Genomic DNA, 19,089 nt, shown 5'->3' with positions numbered 1-19,089 from the left:
GTCAGGGATGTACCGCCTTTCACCAGGAGTTACCTTGTTGAAATTGCCCATTGCACAAAACCCTAGCATCTCACCCGTCCATGTGCTAAGCACAGACTCTTTCAGGTAATAGGGAGACACAAATGAGATTGCGTCCATCCCTAGCTGCCCGCAAGCAGCAAGTACATGTGAGCAAGGAAGGTGAAGCAACTTTGGTTTGTTGCAGGTGCACTCACACGTTGGTCACGCTTCATTTCCAATCTTCACCTCCTGTGTCCTCAATTCATTTCCAACGCCGAACTTGTTAGTTGGCAGGCACACCTCAAACCTGTGTTCTTGATTACCGATGGCGACGACAGTATGAGACCTAGCTTTTTCCATCTTCATATCCATATACTTCATAATCTTTTCACAGTACGGTGTATTTGGGTTGTTCATCATATGCATTTCAGCTCTCTGTCGTCTTTCTCTAAAATACTTCACCGTGCCATGGAAAATACCCTCGACGATGGCTGTAAGTGGTAAAGCCCTATTTCCCCTCAGGACAAAGTTGTATGTCTCTGCCAGGTTAGTAGTCATGACGCCGTACCTAGCGCCATGTGTGTCGTGCAGCAAAGACCACCGCTCCAGAGGCTCGTGCTCTATCCACTGCTGAAAGTTTTTAATCTACCTCCCAACCCTTCTCCTAGTGCCGGGTGGGTCAAACCCTGGCAAGTCACAAAGCCCAACCGGTTCTTCCTCAGATGGTCCTGTTTCAACTGCTGTCTATGCAGCCACTGCTGCTACATCTGCTGCTACCGCCGCGTTTCATGCCGCTGTCCTCTCCCTAACATGTTTCTTCGTGAACTCATCAAGCTAACCACGTATCCTAGTGTACTTCCATTGTTGGTTTTGTTTGCAGAGTTTCTTGAATAGATTCATAAGTGACTTGTTCCTGAACTGCGAGAAGAAGTTGGCCCCCAAATGCCGCATGCACCAACGACTCTGCATGTCCTGCCATGGAGTCTGTTCATCAGGCCCAGGGTTTGTCAGTGTTCTTATCGCACTGAGTATGCCTGCATGTCTATCATGAAGGATGCACACATTCGGCTTATCATGCACAACTTCTCTCTTGAGCTGCCTGAAAAACCATAACCAACTTTCAGTGTTCTCACCCTCCACGAAAGCAAATGCGAGCGGAACAATTTGATTGTTGTCGTCTTGACCAATGGGCGGTCAAGATCTGCCCCCTGTATTTGCCAGTGAGAAAAGTTCCATCTACGCATAACACCGGTTGACAATGATGGAAAGCTTGGATGCATACACCGAAAGTGAAGAACAGTCGTTGCAGCACCCTCACAGTTGGATACTCTGGGTGCAGGAAGTGTTGGATGTCGACATAGGTGCCTGGATTACGGGCTTGCAGTGTATGGAGGAGGCGGACAACAGAGTCATACGAGTCGAAAAACAAACCAAATCTTTCCTCAAGAGCCCTCTGCTTAGCCCTCCAAGCCTTGCCATACGAAATGTTGTACTTAAACCTTACCCTGACCTTATGCATGATGGCCTTCACTTCCATTGCTTTGCTCTCCACTATCTCCGTGTAAAGCAACCGAGCAAGAAGCGTCGACGAGAGGTTACGATGGGCTTGAGGGATACGGGGAATGACACATGTGTGCAACACCAAATCACTCACAACCCAATCTGTGTCATACTTAGGAACATAGCCATGCACCCTCCTGGGACAATCTATTTGTTCGCACTCCATTGTCAGATATTTTTGTGAAGAGACTGTTGTTTTGAAAACCCTTTGCGTGGACATTGCCCAAGCAACTATGGCATCCTGCAGATGTTTCTTGTCAGGAAATCTGGCACCCTTCGCAATGTTGTTCTGATGATATTGCCATGCAGAGTCATGCCCATCGTTCACGATCATAGCTGAAGAGAAGTGTTGATTCCATGATGCAGGAATCGGCACCTCCTCTTCGTCCGACTCATGAGACTCATCGTCATAAGAACTATGACCATCTGTATCTTCATCATCCATCTTGTTCTGCAAGTGACCATCTTCTTCGTCCGCATCTGCCTCGCCAGTGTACTCATCCTCTCCTACTGCCTCGGAGCTCTGGCCTGATTCATAACCACCACCTCCAGCATTCGACACAGACTTTGCATTGGACAAGTCATAACTTGATTCACCCTCGCCTTCAGCTGGATTGGTCTCATGAGCGACAACCTGGATTAAGGTGACAGGTGTAGTTCCCCTTTTCTCGCAACTTTCTAACCAGCGCACCCACTTTGATGTCCGGTCTATCAGCCTCAAAACCCAAAAAATATTTGAACTTGACTTGGTCCACAATGCTTGCACACGGACGGTGTATGTTTCAGCATTGAGCGCTAAACATCGTACCAACCATTCCTGTAGCTGACTAAACGTCCATGTTTGAGGGGCCGTTAGATCCAACTCCACATACTTAAACTGACTCAGATCAGCTCCGTGCTCGGTTGTTAAGACAGTACCGGAACCGTAGTAAAAAACAAACTTCACTACACCAGACATCTCTGATGCCTAAAAAAATGTTTAGACGCGTCAAATACTAAGCAATACGGCATATTACAAATATTAATACGTGTCAAATACTTAGCAGTACGGCATATAAAAAATGTTTATACGCGTCAAATACTAAGCAGTACGGCATATAAAAAATATTAATACGCATCAAATACTAAGCAGTACGGCATATAAAATATGTTAATACGCGTCAAATACTAAGCAGTACGGCATATAAAATATGTTAATACGCGTCAAATACTAAGCAGTACGGCATATAAAAAATATTAATACGCGTCAAATACTAATCAGTACGGCATATAAAAAATATTAATACGCGTCAAATACTAAGCAGTACGGTATATAAAAAATATTAATACGCGTCAAATACTAAGCAGTACGGCATATAAAAAATGTTAATACGCGTCAAATACTAAGCAGTACGGCATATAAAAAATATTAATACGCGTCAAATACTAAGCAGTACGGCATATTAAAAATGTTAATACGCGTCAAATACTAAGCAGTACGGCATATAAAAATTATTAATATGCGTCAAATACTAAGCAGTACGGCATCCAAAAAAAAAATATTAATACGCGTCACATAGTAAGCAGTACGGCATATAAAAAATATTAATACGCGTCAAATACTAAGCAGTACGGCATATAAAAAATATGAATACGCATCAAATACTAAGCAGTACGGCATATAAAATATGTTAATACGCGTCAAATACTAAGCAGTACGGCATATAAAAAATATTAATACGCATCAAATACTAAGCAGTACGGCATATAAAAAATATCAATACGCGTCAAATACTAATCAGTACGGCAAATAAAAAATATTAATACGCGTCAAATACTAAGCAGTACGGTATATAAAAAATATTAATACGTGTCAAATACTAAGCAGTACGGCATATAAAAAATGTTAATACGCGTCAAATACTAAGCAGTACGGCATATAAAAAATATTAATACGCGTCAAATACTAAGCTGTACGGCATATAAAAAATATTAATACGCGTCAAATACTAAGCAGTACGGCATATAAAAATTATTAATACGCGTCAAATACTAAGCAGTACGGCATCCAAAAAAAATATTAATACGCGTCACATAGTAAGCAGTACGGCATATAAAAAATATTAATACGCGTCATATAGTAAGCAGTACGGCATATTAAAAATATTAATACGCGTCAAATACTAAGTAGTATGGCATCAAAAAAAAATCTATTCTACCAAAACATATTACTCCCGGCCATAATATTTAGACGCATCAAATACTAAGCACTACGACATTAACAGTGGTCCAAAATAATGAGCACTACCAAATGCTAAAACATACTTCTATATATACGTACACACATATCCTCATAAACATATACATTATAGGATAAATACGTGAGAGATTAGGATTTACCCTTGAAGCGTGCGAACCCCAACCTCGAGCGGCCTCACGGTCACCGAATGAGCACCACCACCACCTCCAAACTCCTCCAAACCACCACCATTGCCCCAACTTAGGAACACGAAATTAGCTCAAAATGTTCAACGAAAAGAGTAGATCAAGGTGTCATTGGGTGCTAAATAGCAAGGGGATGCAGTTTTGTGGGTTAAACGGGAACAAAACTCACTAATTTTGGCTACAAATTGGGGGCATTAGCAAGGAAGGAAGAAGGGAAGAGGAAGAACAGAAGGGAGTTGGCGCTGGCGCTGGGCTGCTCGGGCTCGGCCTGGGGAGGAAGAAGGGAGGGAATAAAGGAAAAAGAGAAAGGCAGGCGGGCCCGCGGGCGGTCGGCTCCAGTCGGCCCAGGCGAAGCCGACTGGCCAGTCGGCCTGGCCCAAGCCGACTGGGGCGCCAGTCGGGCATCCCGGGAGCAAGCGGCCTGCACTCGACCTGGCCGAGGCCGACTGGGCCTAATCGGCTTGGGCCAGGCCGACTGCCGAGGCCGTATTATTTTTGAAAATGATTAAAAAAATCCTATTATTTAAAAAAATTAGCATCATCTTGCTATGTGGAATTTCATGTGTAGTGAACTTGTTCTCTCACAGCAGGCCATTTCGGCAGTGGAGATCAATATCGTCTGGCTGCCACTGCCAGGCAGGAGGCACAGACGATGAGATCCGGACTTCACACAAGTTCACTACACATGAACTGTGAGACGAATCAACCCTGCTTTGCTGAGGCAGGAAGGGGAATAAACCCTGCTTTGCTTGTGGCCCGGGGACGCTCTGAGAGCCGGCGATTTGGGTTGGATTGTGCAGGTGCAGGATTTTCTTCTGATTCTTAAAAGACTGCGATCGATGCTGCTTTCGCTGGCTGGGCTTCTCTGTTTTACTAGTATAAATCTTTTCTGCTCTAGCTGGACTGCTCCGGTCGCCGTTGAAGGACGCGAGCTGCTGCGACGAGGCTTTGGGCTGCCCAAGGACACGCCGCGGCGCCCGTGATGGCGTAGGTAGCAGGCAAAGTTGAGGTTGCCGTTGGGCTTGCCGTCGGGGTCGAGCAGCTGATGGCTCACTTGGATGCCATTATAATTTTCACCGGTTGGAGATATGTCATTACAAAATGTTGACTTGAAGAAATGCCACTCTAACTTTTTATACCTTTATTCATGCCATTGTCCAATACAATCACATATATTGTCTAAATACGTATATACATAGCTCTATACGAACAGTTTTTTTCATCCCAAGTCAAACAGTTTTTTTCTGTCTTGCGCGTCCGCCACATTCGAAGGTTTCGGCATCCGAGGCTCCGTCATGGGTGCCGGACTCCTATTTCAAACATTGGAGTCCCTTCCAACTAGGCTACGGTTCAAAACAATGTGCACATTGCCATCAATCTTTCTTGAAGCAAATAACTCAAGAGCCTTGTATTGTGATTCTGCGACCGTCTCTTTGTATGCTGTCCAACGTTGCTCAGAAGAGATGCGCATTGTCTTCCAACCGAGGTGAGACCCAAACCCAACATTGTGTTTTTCCTCCAACTCAACATCACTTGGATCCATCCATTTCAACTCAATCCTCAATTCTTCCAATAGCTCTGCATATGTAGGACTAGAATCGAACACCGAGTCTATCTCCTCCAAATCCACCTTCTCATTGCCACCCAAAAAAGCCTTTTTGTCCACGTGGTGAACATGAACTATTCTTGCCATATAGAAAAGTATTACAACGAAAAACTTGCATCAACGCCACTAGCATCAACAGAATACTACAAGCATTCTTTTGAAAAATATTTGCACTGTTAGGGTTCCCCTCCAAACTAAACCTACCAACCTTGGGTTTCTAACACAGTATGGTTCGAAACATAGAGATTTCCCGGTAAACATGGAGTTCTCCAGCACATGATGACTCAAACCAACAATATACAATCATACCTCAAATAACCCCTTTCCAAAAACCACCAAACCCAACGAAATCTGCGGATTCTATTCGGACATAACTAAAGGAATGGGGGAGGGTACCTTGATGCACTTAGGGGGGGGGGGCGAAATCCCACAACGTAGCAGCTGAATGCAAGGATTTTTTGGGGGCAGTCTTGAGGTGGCCGACAGAACACCACCCGTGTTCTTCGGACTGGACGTGGGGAAGAAGAGCTCTAGGGTTTCGGCTCAGGCAGGATTTAAGCCACGGGTTATGTAGCGCCCATGTGCTACATGACCACCCTAGTGGGTCCTTGAGTGGCCACGCTGGCATCTCCTGCCAAGCTGGCTGGGTGTAACGCCTTGTTGTTGGGCGCTGAGAAAAAGGGTTACCGGCGTGAAATAGTTCCGCACCAAGTCTTTGAATTCTTTTCAGCACGAGGTCAGTTTTGTCGAAATCGACACTAGCAGGTAGTACATGATGTGTACATGATGCGACGCCTGTAGCTGGATAGGCAAGTCAGTGCTGCCCACCTGAGAACCTGAGCACATGCATGCTCGTAGGCGCCTAGCAGTGAGAGTGAACCCCTTGCCTAGCAGTGAGAGTGAACCCCTTGCCCGGTCGGTGCGAATCGCATGGAGATCGGACGGTGGGGGATGTACGTGCCAGTGAACGTACAGGAAAAATGCATTTCCCATTTCAGAAATGAACTATACAACTTCCACATGTAAACAACCTACAGTTAAGGCAAAGAAACCTGAGTCAACATTGTTCCACAAGCCTGAATACCAGGACTAGAAACACATATGAGATTGTAGTACACATTACTACAGTACTCCCAAGATATTTGGGCTAGATCATGTACCCGTCTGGGCAGCATAAAGGAGAAGGCGAGGTTTGCTGACAGGCCCTGCACCCAATAGGTGCAAATGGCATTTTTAATAGAAAGAACAACACCAGGTCCTAGAAGAATAATACCATCTTTTCCAAGAATAATTTAATCTTGTTTCCGGAAAGAAATCAGATGTGCCGTGTCATTTTTACCTCTCGGTTTCAAGACTTGCTTCTTAAAACAGTCATGATATATCTTCGGTTCCAAGTGGGATAAGGTATAGTCCAAACCCATGAAACATGAATTACAACTAAATCCTTACTATCACGAGTTTTAAAAATAATCCATACTATGCATGCTCATATTTTGCAGGTCAGCATCTGAGATTCGCACCTTAATGAAGACAGAAGCTCAAATAGGCAGCTTACCAATAAATTCCAGTTCCCCAATCCTGTCTTTTTCAAGATTTCCTTCATGTTTTGTTGTGTTGTCTAGCTGACTGAGGATGCGCATGCAGAAGCGATCCTAACTCTCAAATTTTCTACTCCAAATGAATGCCTTAAACTGTCAAAGTAATTATTCTTGGCAGCTTGTTTAAGAAACTAAACCAAACTACACAGAAACATAAACCTCAAGTTCCATGCAATGATGATCCTGAATGTGAAGGAAAGTATTTTGCTACTCCCTCCGATCCTAAATTGTTGTCAAAATATTACATGTATCTACACGCTTTTTAAGAATAGATACATCCATATTTGGGCAAATTTGAGTCAACAATTTAGGATGAGAGGGAATACAAATTAACAAGATCAACAGACATGGGAACCAATAATAAATAAGTGCATATATATTGTGCAGAAGATATAAACGAGCACCTGCACGTTACTAACAAACCACAGGTAGAGCAAATAAACCCCAAGTCCACATGGTTCCACAAATTATGCCTGAAGGCTTACCTAAAAGGCTAAAACGCAGCAGCAAACTCACATATTGCGCATCACTATTACCCATGTAATTCCGGCTTGGTTGGGAAGCCATTGCATAACCTCGAATTTTGCCATACACGGAATAATCTCCTCAGGGGTCGAAGTACATCAATCTTCTCCAATCTCAGAGTGTCCAGGAGGCAGCAGCTTCATGTCCCTACCAGAAAATAAACAGCTAGAAAATATGAGATTGTAGTGTCCAATTTAATTACTCCAAGTTTCCAGGCATATGTCCACTAACAGCATTAATTAATAATATTACTTACAGTTAGGCTAAATTGTTCACAAATTACAACAAAGCAAACGTATATATACCATCAGCACAAATTAAAAGATCAGAGCAATTAAGTATGGTACCTGGTGTGTAGAAGCTCATATAGGGAATGAGAGGCATTGGCTGGAGCACAGCCCTATGTTTGAGAAAACAAGGAATGATAGGATCGCCGGTGTTACCATTGTTGCACAGATTCCTGCCGGCTCGGCCTGACTTGAGCTCAACCGTGAAGATGCCGGTTTCCGTCCATAAGAAAACGACACCGACTCTCTCAGCGAAACCACACATCATGGGTTTGGTTGACAGGGGGCGAGGGGGAAGCAGAGTCTCGAGCTTGATGACTCTGGGCTGCACCCATGCCGCGGCTCCATCCTCATCTACTTCCCTCGACCAAAGATAGATGCTGGACTCCACTATGGCGGCCAATCCCAGTACGCCGTTCTCCACGACCATCTGGGCACTCAAACAGCCATCCGCTTGTGGCTTTTCGATCAGCGATAGTTCCCGGTCCGCCAAGTCATACCGTATTATTACGGGGCAATAATAACGGTCAAAATAGAGTGTGTTTCCCACAAGGATGCTGGGTGGAATATAATCTATGTTGGTGTCACGAGTCAGGTCCTCTCGATCATGGTCAACGTAGGTCTTGTCGCTCAAGGAGTCAGTCTCCGATGAGTAAAACTGGGTAGAGCACATGAACTCTTGGTCTCCGACTCCGACAGACACATAGGCCACTATAAATGGATGGCCATGGCAGTCAAGGTGGTCGCACCCCTCCTGGGCACAGAGCACAGCATACCAGCTTCCGCCCCATCGAGCGGGCAACGGAATAATGAATTATCCACTCTTGGAGCGTGACTGGGTCCCAGACGATTAATTCCGGGAGGACGTCCTCGTCCTCAGGATTCGTCAGGAAGAGGACGCGGCCGTGGCGGGCCTCGACTGCCTGCAGGTACCCGCGGCAAGGACCGGGCGGACAGAGCTTTACCGTTGGGACGAAGTGGGTATTGATTAGGAAATATGCTCCGGCTGTGGGCTGGTGAGGAAGCCGAGCACGAGCGGCGTCCGGTGGAGCTCGCAGTAGCGGCGGCGGAAGGCGGCGCCAGAGAGGCGACGGAGCAAGGACTCGCTGACGAGGGAGGCACGGAAGAGGCTCCTCGGTTCATCTGGCGGGAGGCGGAGGAAGATCCTCTCAACGAGGTCGTTCGAAAGCTCCGGCGGAGGCGAGGGCATGGCGGCCGCTCGCCGTGGATTTGGGGCTCGAGGGTTTTTGCCCTTTTTGGTGGGGATTGAATTTGCGGACGAAGAAGACGAAGTGAGTAGTGGGCTCCTTCTGAAGGTGCTTCTCGGCGTGGCTGTGAGTGCGTGGACCCGGTTCTGTACGGTTGTGGGGCTGACACGCGCAAAGGAAAAGCCGGTGCACGAGGACGCAGTCCACACGAGGAAGACGAAAGGGACGCAGCAGAGCGCAAGGCCGGTGAAGCTTCTGCTGGAAGGAAACGCCTGGGCCCCAGGTCTCATTGGGCTCGAAATCGAGCAAAGAAGGCCCGGAATTTGAAACGGTCCTTCCAAATTCCAACTACTCACACAAAAAAGGCCTTTTTTGGCACTAGTATTTTTAGAGTTTTATTTGTTCCACCCAAATTCAAAAAAACTAGAAACTCCAAATGAATTGTTTGGTATGAACCGATAACAGGGATATCCATAGATTTTTTTTCCACAAAACACCACATTTTTCTACCAATTAAAAACACTTCTCATACTATTGTCTCTGTTTCATAATTTTTGTCTCAAATTTGTCCAAAAATGGATATGTCTATTCCTAAAAACGTCTAGGTACATGTAATATTTTGATAAGAATTATGGAACGGAGAGAGTAGTGTTTTGTGGTGTAAAGGGTTTTTGAGAGTACTAGGTGAATACCCAATCCGCTCAAATACCTAATACACTAGTGACCGGAAAATATATTAGTGCCAAACAAGGCCTAAAGGACCTACTATCACAACTAGTACTCCCTTCAATCCTAAATTCTTGTCGTGGTTTTAGTTTAAAAGAGTGTACTCCAAAAGAATAAGATGACTTCCTACGTGACATTATTTTGAGACGCTTACAGTTTTACCCTCCTTTCCACAATATAAGGCACATAATTTTGTGTGCGGTCAACCTCTAATAATTTGGTCACTATTATATGACCGAGTATGTAAATTAAGTATGTGAGAGTAATATCATTGTATTTGTCTCGCAAAATATTTCCCTCTTTTTACAAAGTTTGGTGTATTTGGTTTCATTAAGACAAAACTTTGACCATTCGTGACTTTATAAATATGTAATTTATATCATGGTAAACCACAATTATTATCAAAAACTTTTGAAGACAAATCTATTGATATAAATCTCTAATGTCTTAGAAAACACATGTTGTTAGAGTAATTATTGGTCAAAGTTTTGTCTTAACGGAACCAAATACGTCAATCTTTGTGAAAAAGACAGAGTACTTATACGCCATATTTTTTTCCTGACTTATAAACATATACTCCCTCCGTCTTATATTAAGTGCTGAAATGTTATATGTATCTAGACGTTTTTTTAGGTATAGATACATCCGTATTTGGGTAAATTTGAATCACTAAATATGAGACCGAGAGAGTATAAGTTAAAATTATCATCTAAAATCAGAAAATTGGCTGCACGTAACATTATGTGTCTTCTATTTTGAAAAGACAGAGTATAGTGGGAAGCCATGAGATGGCGCCACCATGGCATCCAAGGTGGTTATTTAGGCGACGGTCATATTTCATCATAAACAGTGATGCTGTTGCAATTGTTGCCCAAGTTTTATCAGGCCAGCTCAACAATTTGGCCCAAATGCAGCCCACTGAACTTGGCTAATCTTACAGGCCATATTCCAGTTATTCCAGGCAAACAAAAGGCCCAGCCCAGTAAATAAACAGTATTTCCCTTAATAAAAAGTAAATAAACAATAATAACACGATTTACGTGCACAAGATTCATTTCGATTTATTTCCATCCAACAGCTACAGCTACAATAGTTCATCTCACAAATATTGACCTTGACTAATTCATCATTCACACGACCCTGGATGAATCAAAGTAGCTTAACATGGACACGACGATATATTTCTTGGTACATCTTGATTTCCTCGGATCTCTTCCTCACCTTAAGACCTGCAATTAGAGTACCAGAAACTGATTTAGTCTAATGGTAACACTCTTAGACATATATTTATATGCACCTTCAGTTTTATGTATGCTGTTCCGGACTGATGAAAAAAATCATACTCCAGTACACAAAACTGGCGATCACATGCAGAGAAAGACATAGACATATTTTGGTATTAATAATGGTACAGCACAATCTCATAAAAGAGATGGATGATTTTATTGACAATATTGTGACTAATAACCGCAAGCCATAACACCTGCTGTCATTGTGTTCACCACAACTCAGACTCTAAAAATACAATTGCATGAAAAATACAGCTAGCATGAGCTAAAAAAATATAGCAGTATATGCTTTGTCAAAAAGACACCATCAGATTTCACATGCATAAGCTCCACACAATATTACACTTCTACAAACAAATATGTCATGATTAAAAGTGACATGGACAACAAGCAAACAACATTCAAAATGTCAATCAACAACAGTTAACCGTCTAAAGTTCTAATGATCTACAGTGTTCTCTGAATTTGAATAAGAAAACTGTCTAAGCTGCCAATGCAGGTTGAAATACATGTCTATATATTTTGTAGGGTGTAAATATAATGTCTACTAACGATGGAAATCTTCTCTCCTTAAAAAACACAAATACCATAATGATGACAGAGCTTACAATGTCAGAGATCAAATGACAACAGGCTACTATACCAGAGGCATGCTCAAGAATAAAACCATGGTGCTGCTTGTACCTGACAAAAAATTAACGAGTACACGGATAAGAGTGTTAGGCCTGGATTATGATTAAAGAAAATAAGATCTTTTACTCTTTTCAGATGGCTAAAAGCCTAAAATCGACAACGCCAACAAAGCTTCTATTCTTCCTCTGGGCACTAAAGTTCCATGGAAGGTTGGAAAAAGTCATGTATGGAGTTTGACAACCAATGATAACTGACACTCTGACAGTGATCAAAGCACTTCTACTATTTTAGGATTTAACCGATGACACCGTTTAATCAAACAATCAGATCTAACAAACAAAGGGAACTGGGGGCCACCATGGTTTAATCAAACAATCAGATCCATGTTCATGAATATCTAGAGTCTACCAATAAGATGTAATTGCTAGAGCAGACTGCAAATTACTGTTGTTACCAAATTGGGTGCTCTGTCAAAAAATGGAGCATCACACTATATAACAGTGCATTGTCTAAAAACAGGGCATATAAGACCTAACTATCGGCTCGTACCTAGAACTGCGGACAGAGGCAGACACCAAGTATATTCACCTATGGCTTATATGATCACCAAAATGAGTGAAAATGGACAGCACTCCCAAGATACTTGAGATCCCAGCACAAGTTTAGCCACCCTTATTTGCAATTGGCATGGACTAGATCATGCATGCTTCAAGCCAGCATAATCATACAACCTTGGAGCTATGGTGCTCAGCAAATCACAGGAATCAATATAAGCACATAGGAGAATGTGAGATTAGCTGACAGGCCCTGCAACCAACAGGTGCAAACGGCATTTTCCAAGAATAGAAGAATAGAAATAACAAAACCAGGTGACCATCTGTGTAGAACAGCAGCATAAACGGTACTACCCCTGTTTCCATATATAAGATGTCCTGGCAGTTTAATTGGAACTACCAGAATGCTTTATATATGGGAACAGAGGTAGTATCATCTTTCTAATATGGGAACAGAGGTAGTATCATCTTCCTAGAAGAATACCCTATTTTTCCAAGAATAACTTAATCTTGTTTCTGAAAAGAAATCAGATGTGTTATGTCATTTTTACCTCTTGGTTCTAGACTTGCTTCCGAAAGACAATGATATATTTCTTGGTACGTCCTTGATTTCCTTGGGATCTCTTCCTTGCCTTAAGACCTGCAATTAGAGTACGAGAAACTGTTGAAGAAAGATCAATAAGAGAAAGGAGTTGGCACTGTGAAACTGAAAGAAGCATTTGAAGTCTAATTGAAATACCTCTAGACATATATTTATATACACATTCAAGTTTAGGTATGTTCTGGACTGATGAAAAAAAATCATACACAAAACTAATGATCACATGCAGAGAAAGACCTAGAAATATTTTGGTATTAATTGTACAGCACAATCTCATAAAAGAGGTGGATAATTTTATTGACAATATTGTGACTAGTAAGGACAATCCATCTGTGTAAGGCGACACCTGCTTTCTTTAAGTTTACCACAACCAAGACTCTGAAAACACAACTAGCATCAGCTAAAAACGAATAGCAGCATGGACAACAAGCAAACGACAGTTCAAGTGTCAATCGACAGCAATTAACTCTCTGAAGTTCTAATGATTTACAGTGTTCTCAGAATTTGAATAAGAAAAATGCAGACGCTTTCAAATGGAAATGGTTGCTTGCAAATCCATAAACAAAAGTTCTACTGGATCTTTCTTATGAATCAGTTTTTCAATCCATGTGGTGGGCATGGAGGAATTAGCTTTAAATCCATGTCACCGATAGTGAGATTGATCAGGCAACATGACGGCATCCTGCCGCTTCCGCTGTGAGCTGCTTCGGTATTGCTGCTGCTACTTTGTTCCTGCCAAGTCACATTATCCATTTCATAAATCTGGATTCCTAGCAGAGCAAGAAAATTATGTGAGAGAACTGTCTTAAAACAAATCATTATTTAGCTGATACGATGACAAGAGAATATGTATAGCCTCAGAAATTTGAGATGCTAATCTCCAAAGATACAACTGCGGTTAAAACTTAAACAAAATGCTCATGCTACTTATGGCCTTGCATCTAAAAGAGGACCAAATTTTGAGCGCCGCTTTCCATTAATTACGGGGTTTTACAGAGAATTAGGGCTCAGCCAAACTTAACAAAAGAAGAAAAACTCCAACAATCTTCAGTTCCAGGTGGGATAATCAAGCAGGACAAGAACACCAACTAGGATAAGCCATAGTACAAACCCTTGAAATATGAATATCAACTGAATGCTATGCAAGCTCATATTTTGCAGGTCACCACCTGACATTCATACCTTAATGGAGACAGCAGCACACATAGGCAGCTTACAACGATTGTCAGTTCCCTAGTCCCGCCTTTCTCAAGATTTCCTTCAGGTTTTGTTGTACCTGACTAAGGATGCGCATGCAGAAGTGATCATAACTCTCAAATTTTCTACTCCAAATGAACGCCTTAAAAGGTCAAAGTAACTACTCTTGACAGCCTTTTTAAGAAACAAGCTCAACGACACAGAAAGATTTTTCAGAAGAAGAAAAGGGTAGGTTGAGTATATAAAGTTGTATGCGATGATCCTGAACGAAGAGTGTGTCTACGATGACAGAGCAATTGATAATGGAGGTTGAGCTGTGGTGTTCAACCTTGTATTCTGAGAATATATATTATGACTTACACTCCATGAACCTTATGTAGCTACCATCTGGAGCTATGCTCCTTCCATTAATAAAAAAAGAAACTTGCATGCGATTATTCTTAATGAAGAGTATGTTTCCCATGACAGAGAAATGGAAAATGGACGTTGGGCAGATGCATGGAGCATTGGAAATGAGATAAGTGCTAAGATAGAAAAAGGAAAATATTTGGAAGACACAATCTGATTGCAATGATCTTCAAATTAACAGGATTAGTAGACATTGCCACCAATAGCAAATGAGTTTAAATTGTGCAGAAGATATATAAGTGCATTACTAACAAACCACAGGACAGGCAAATAAACCCCCAAATCCACATTGTTCCAAAAATTGTGCCCAAAGGCTAACACCAAAAGCACAGAAGCAAACTCATTTTGCCCACGAAGTAACACCTCTAGCATCACTATTGCCCATGTAATTCTGCCTTGGTCGGGAAGCCGTTGCAACGGCATCTTGAATTTTTTCCATACACTGAATGACCTCCGCAGAGGTTGAAGTGCATCAAAGTTCTTCAAATGCAGATGGTCCTGGAGGCAGCGGCATTATGTCCCTACCTGAAAATAAACAGCTAGAATATGAGATTGCAGTGTCCTATTTAATTACTCCAAGTTTCCAGGCATATATCCACTAACAGAATTAATAATATTACTTACAGTTAGGCTAAATTGTTCACAAATTACAACAAAGCAAACATATATATAACCAATTAAGTATGGTACCTGGTGTGTAGAAGCTCATATAGGGAATGAGATTATTTGGCTGGGGCACACCTCTTTTTTGGAAAAAAGAAGGAATGATAGGATCGCCGATGTTACCCTTGTTGCACAGATTCCTGGCTCGGGCCGACTTGAGCTCAACTGTGAAGATGCTGGCTTCTGTCCATAGGAAAACAACACCGACTCTCTTAGCGAAACCAATAATCATGGGTTCGGTTGACAGGGACAGAGCGGGGAGCAGCGGCTCGAGATTGATGATTCTGGGTTGCACCCATACCGCGCCTCCATACTCATCAACTTCCCTCGACCAAAGATGGATGCTGGATTCCACTATGGCGGCCAATCCGAGTAGGCCGTTCTCCACCACCACCTGGCCATTCATGCAGTCATCCGATTCTGGCTTTTCGATCAGCGATAGTTCCCGGTCCGCCAAGTCATACCGTATTATCATCTGGGGGGAAAAACAGTTGAAATAGAGTGTGCTTCCCAAAAGGACGTTGGGTGCAACACCATGAAGAGTGCTGCAATTAGCCAGGTCCTGATCATGGTGGTCAACATAGGTCTTGTCACTCCAGGAACCAGCCTGCGATGAGTAATGGAGGGCAGAGCACCTAAACTCATCGTATCTGACGGACACGTAGGCCCCAGGAATGGATGGCCATGGCAATCAAGGTGGTCGCACCCCTCCTTGGCACAGAGCACGGCGGCCCAGCTTCCGAACGAGTGATCGGGCATCTCAATTACCCACTCTTCGAGCGTGATTGGGTCCCAGACGATTAGTTCCGGGAAGTCGCAGTCCTCGTCCGCAGGGTCCGTCAGGAAGAGGACGCGGCCGTGGCGAGCGTCGAGCGGGCGCAGGTACCTGCGGCCAGGACCGGGCGGGCAGAGCTTTACCGTGGGGACGTAGCGGCTGTTGTGGTTGCCTGAATCTCCGACTGAGTCGCAGGTGAGGAAGCCGAGCATTGGTAGCGTCCGGTGGTGCTCACTGTAGCGGCGGCGGAAGGAGGGACCAGCGAGGCGGCGGAGCCAGGGCTTGCTGACGAGGGAGGCAAGGAAGAGGCACCTGGGTTCATCTGGCGGCAGGCGGAGGAAGATCTGCTCCACGAGGTCGGCCGGAAGCTCCAGGGGAGGCGGGGGCATGGCGGCTGCTCGCGGTGGTCGGTGTAAGGGGATTTTTTTTTAGATGAAAGGGGATTGGAATTGGGGCGAACCGGCGAAGAAGAAGAGGAAGCGAGTGGTGGGCTGGGCTTTTGTTTCCTGGTGCTTCTCGGCTATGGCTGGCCAATGGGCCGGCCCGGCCCGGCCCGCCACGGATACAGGGAGTTTTACCATCTGATCAATAAAATTCCTGCCTTGCGCTCAAAAAAATAAAAAAAATTCCTGCTGTTTAATTTCGGTCCTGAAGGCGCCCTGAAAAGTCTATCGAGTTTGAAGCCAATTGACAAAAAAAAAAAAACGACAGAAGTTTGCAAATGTGGCCCTTGCACTCTTGCAGATGCTGAAGGTGGCTACGATACCAGCCAAGCGTTTTCTCAACGGTGGACTAAATTCCACAGAATTTCTACACGCGCCACTCACACATGCCATATAAAATGCACCAGTGCACCCAGCTTGTTCTTCACACCAATTCCAAGATAAAACAAACATGAATTCCAATATGGCCTCCAAAATACTGCTTGTGTTCTTCCTGAATCCTGATCCTGCAGGCATCTCTCATGTTCACTGCACAGGACGTGCTTGCTGTAAGGCACCTTGCTAAAAAGAGCGGTACTGTTTTTTTTCTCTTTCCTTTGTTTGGAGTAGTTGGCAGTTCATCTGATTTGATGTATTATATATCCTGCTTGGATGTGAACTCTTGCTGCAGGTGCATTAGACTGTGTGGAGACATGCGAAAAGAGTACTCCCTCCGATCCTAAATTGTTGTCGAAATATTACATGTATTTAGACGCTTTTTAAAAATAGATACATCCATATTTGGACAAATTTAAGCCAAGAATTTAGGATCAGAGGGAGTACATGCCAAGGCCAATGGTCGCCAGGAGGTTATGGGAAACCAATCAAACCATAACCTTACCCAACTTATTAGGTCTGAGCCAGACCATCCATATATGTACTATGAGCACCTCCTTAGGTCCAAAAAAAACGGTCCGAGTCGGACCATCTATGTACTATGAAAAGTGTTGGGATGATGAATAAATTGGTGACTGTAATAGTTCTTGATTCCGGAGTACCAGAATTCAACAAATTAGGAATGTGAGTGGGAACCGCTTATCTTCCTCTTATATACCATTAGAAATTTGTTAGTTCAAAAAATTTGCTTCTCGCAATTTGAATGTTCGTCTAGAAGGTGAACATATGTAGGATCCGCTTGCATCCGTACAACCAAGCAGGAAGGAAGCAGCTCTATTCCAAATGCTGTAAAGTAGCACTACTAAAGACTTCTGTAGATTTGGATCTTTAATCTAGAGAAGAACATGTAACCAAAAGTTTGGCTATTTAGACTGTTGCAACAATTATACATCACAGAAACTCAACATGGAACATGTCTTGAAAAAAACAGTTTGAAATTTCAGAAATGACAAATACAAATTCCACATGTAAACAATCTACAGGTAAGGCAAAGAAACCCTAGCCAACATTGTTCCACAAATTAAGCCTGAAGGCCATGACTAGAAACACATACGAGATTGTAGTACATATTGCGAGAGTACTCCCAAGATATTTGAGATCCCAGCAAATATGTCTAGGTCTTTCTCTGCATGTCATCATCAGTTTTGTGTATTTTTTTTTTCATCAGTCCAGAAGAACAGCATAACTATAATTGAAGGTGCATATAAAATAACAGCTCAATCTCATAAGAGAGATGAATGATTTTATTGACAATATTGTGACTAATAAGCACAAGCCATCTGTGTAAGGTGACACCTGCTGCCATTGAGTTCACCACAACCAAGACTCTTAAAACACAATGGCATAAAAACACAACTAGCATGAGCTACAAAAATATAGCAGTGTACTATGCTTTGTCAAAACGACACCATCAGATTTCACATGCATAAGCTCCACACAATTTTACACCTCTACAAACAGCGTCTACAAACAAATATGTCATGATTACAAGTGACATGGACAACAAGCAAACCACAGTCAAAGTGTCAATCAACAAAAATTAACCGTCTAAACTTCTAATGATCTACAGCATCCTCTGAATTTGAATAAGAAAACTGTCTAAACTGCTGATGCAGGATGAAATACATGTCTATATTTTTTAGGTTTATAAATATAATGTCTACTAACAATGGAAATTTTCTCTCCTTAAAAAACAAAAATACCATAATGACGACAATGTTTGCAATGTAAGAGATCAAATGACAACAAGTTACTATACCAGAGGTATGCTCAAGAATAAAAACCATGGCGTTGCTCGTACATGGCAACAAATTAACGAGTACAAAGAAAATAAGATTTTCTACTCTTTCAGATGGCTAAAAGCCTAAAATCGACAACGCCAACAAAGCTTCTATTCTTCCTCTGGACACTAAAGTTCCATTGAAGGTTAAAAAAAGTCATGTATGGAGTTTGACAACCAATGATAACTGACAGCGATGAAAGCACTTTTATTATTTTAGGATTTAACCGATGACACGGTTTAATCAAACAATCAGATCCAAGAAACAAAGGGAACTGGGGGCCATGGTTTAATCAAACAATCAGATCCATGTTCACGACTCTCTAGAGTCTATTAACAAAATCAGAAGACATGATTCCTAGAGGAGACTGCAACCT

The 19,089-nt window shown here is 42.8% G+C and overlaps 4 long non-coding RNA genes across 10 annotated transcripts; 2 read left to right on the top strand and 2 right to left on the bottom strand.

The window, feature by feature from the left end:
• The first annotated feature begins 4,579 nt into the window (after positions 1–4,579).
• LOC112269939 lies at positions 4,580–5,196 on the top strand. The gene is made up of 2 exons (XR_002962200.1): positions 4,580–4,784; positions 4,883–5,196. It is a non-coding gene; the product is annotated as an uncharacterized LOC112269939 (long non-coding RNA).
• A 2,109-nt stretch (positions 5,197–7,305) lies between these two features.
• LOC106865779 lies at positions 7,306–9,292 on the bottom strand. The gene is made up of 2 exons (XR_001405111.2): positions 8,061–9,292; positions 7,306–7,860 (listed from the first exon to the last, which is right to left on the bottom strand). It is a non-coding gene; the product is annotated as an uncharacterized LOC106865779 (long non-coding RNA).
• A 1,625-nt stretch (positions 9,293–10,917) lies between these two features.
• Positions 10,918–15,087, bottom strand: LOC100837418. 7 transcript variants are annotated; one of them, XR_002962070.1, is made up of 3 exons: positions 12,406–15,087; positions 11,832–11,907; positions 10,918–11,163 (listed from the first exon to the last, which is right to left on the bottom strand). It is a non-coding gene; the product is annotated as an uncharacterized LOC100837418 (long non-coding RNA). The 7 variants fall into 7 exon arrangements; XR_002962073.1 differs by having other exon boundaries at positions 11,832–12,663; positions 12,962–15,087; XR_002962074.1 differs by having other exon boundaries at positions 11,832–12,594; positions 12,962–15,087.
• Positions 15,088–16,890: 1,803 nt separating this feature from the next.
• Positions 16,891–17,527, top strand: LOC112269862. Its single transcript, XR_002962076.1, has 2 exons — positions 16,891–17,070; positions 17,168–17,527. It is a non-coding gene; the product is annotated as an uncharacterized LOC112269862 (long non-coding RNA).
• Positions 17,528–19,089: the final 1,562 nt, after the last annotated feature.

This window comes from Brachypodium distachyon, chromosome 1 (assembly GCF_000005505.3).
Source record: "Brachypodium distachyon strain Bd21 chromosome 1, Brachypodium_distachyon_v3.0, whole genome shotgun sequence".
Lineage (NCBI taxonomy): Eukaryota > Viridiplantae > Streptophyta > Magnoliopsida > Poales > Poaceae > Brachypodium > Brachypodium distachyon.
Note: the sequence above shows the minus strand (reverse complement) of the source record. Positions and strands in the feature narration are given on the sequence as shown.